This window comes from Nannospalax galili, unplaced genomic scaffold (genome assembly GCF_000622305.1).
Source record: "Nannospalax galili isolate Female #2095 unplaced genomic scaffold, S.galili_v1.0 scaffold373, whole genome shotgun sequence".
Taxonomy (NCBI): Eukaryota; Metazoa; Chordata; class Mammalia; order Rodentia; family Spalacidae; genus Nannospalax; species Nannospalax galili.
The window spans coordinates 326,207-328,690 of NW_008332085.1; positions in this window are offsets into that span (position 1 = coordinate 326,207).

Genomic DNA, 2,484 nt, shown 5'->3' on the forward strand with positions numbered 1-2,484 from the left:
ATAAATAAATAAATAAATAAACAAACGATCAAACCTTGGAAACTAACCAGAAAGAGAAAGATCTCTATAATGAAAACTTTAAAGCACTGAAGAATGACGTGGAGGTAGACACTAAGAAACAAAAATTCACCCTATGCTTAAAGATTTGAAATATTAACCATGTGAAAATGGCCATCCTACCAAAAGGAATCTGCACAGTGAATGATATCTCATTCAGAATCCCAGTGTTATCCTTCACAGCAATAGAAATGTAAATCTTAAAATTCATATGTAATCACTAAAAACCTGAGATATTTGAAGCAATCCCTTGGGAAAAATAATACTGACTGAGTATTAGCATACCCAGTGTCAAGTTATACTACAGAGTCATAGTAACAAAAACAGCATGGTACTGACACAAAAACAGACATGGAGATTAGTAACATAGAACATCTGAAAGATTCTGCAAGTTCGTTCACCTGATTGTGACAAAGATGCCAGAAATAGCCGCGGGGAAAAGAAAGAGTCTTCAACAAGCAGTGCTGGAAACTCAGTGCAAGGAGAAAAACGACACTAGATCCTTATCCCTCATTCCCCACAAAACTCAACTCCACATAGATCAAGAAAATATTCAACAAGTGGGACATCATGAAATTCAGGAGAAAGGAAACTGTCAATTGAGTGAAGATGCAGCAGAGAAACTTCGAGAAAATACCAGGCCAGTAAGATGCTTCAGTAGATGAAGGTTCTTGTGTTAACTCAAGTCTTGAGTTTCATCCCCAGGGTCCCAATAGCAGAAGTAGAGAGATGACTTGTGAAAGTCATCCTCTGAGCTCCCCACGTGTGCTCAAACACAATGTGCCCAAACAGCAACACACACACAGACACACACACACAGATACAGATACACATATGCACAGACAAGAGAGAGATGACTTGTGAAAGGTATCCTCTGAGCTCCCCACGTGTGCTGAAACACAATGTGCCCAAACAGCACCACACACACAGACACACACACAGACACACACACACAGATACAGATACACATATGCACAGACACAAACACACACAGACACACACAGACAGACAGACAGAAACACACACACACAAACACACACACACCACACACACACACACCACACACACACACAGACACACACACACAGATACAGATACACATATGCACAGACACAAACACACACAGACACACACACACAGACAGACAGACAGACACACAAACACACACACACAGACACACACACACTTTTACGTGGGCATAGGGAGATGGTGAACCAAACCCAAGATTATGAACACAGACAGCCAGACAGACAGACAGACAGACACACACACACACACACCACACACACAGAGATACAGATACACATATGCACAGACACAAACACACACAGACACACACACAGACAGACACACACACACAAACACACACACACACAAACACACGCACACTTTTACGTGGGCATAGGGAGATGGTGAACCAAACCCAAGATTATGAAAAGCCTTATGGAAACCTCACTACTTTATAAGCTAACTTAAAGTATAAAGGGTTTGAATGGAAGCACCTTATATGGGTGGGTATTGCTGGTCCCAAGAGCCCAAAGTTACTAAATGAAAACCTCAGTTCCACGGGTGAGCTACCCCCCTATGACCTTCTGTGAGGAAATCACCAGAGACTCCACACAGTACAGGCAGCTTCCATAGAAGTGGGTTGTCAATAAAAACTAGATGGTAAGGCCTTGTTGGTCACGAGGAAGTCGGGCTGGGATGGAGTAGGCACTCCTCCCTACTGGATTGCCTCATAATTCCAGGTGTTATGCAGCCCACTGTGGGGGAGATTCACATCGTAGTCTTACTCAGCTATGATCATTACAAGTCTGCTGTGAGGTAAACCTCACTGCATTTCCTGATCAGAATCATGGTTCACTCTACAGGAGCATGTTCACATCCGGTACTACATACATGATAAAAGCTCATGGTTACTGAGGCCATAGGACTAGTGGGCAAGCTACTGCTGCTGTTCACTAAATGAACATGAGGTGCACACCAAATTGCCTCCTAATTGGCTGTGCTTATTGTCAATGATTACTGCTGTCAGCTTTGGTCAAAGATGCTTTGTGCAGTGGGCAGTGGTAATCACGGGTTCATACTAGTCAGAGTGCAGAGGGTAAGTGAACGTTAGGTGCTCACCCTAAATGAGATGTCTGTAGGCCCCCTGAAAGACCTAGGGAGAACAAAGGAAGTGGGAGTGGAAATAACGTAGGAGCCTGTAGATGGGGGTCGGTGTTGAGGAACTCTGTCTTCTGGACATGGTATTGTCGTGACACTTGAGCTGACAGCAGCTATGATTACTTGAAGAAACTTACATAAAAATGGGCTTATCAATAGGTTCTGTCACTGAGGAAGAGACTCACAAGGTCCCATCCCTTCCCTGAGGATTTAGGCACTGATCAGTAGCTACTTGGGGGGGGGGGGTCTCAAGAGGCTCCA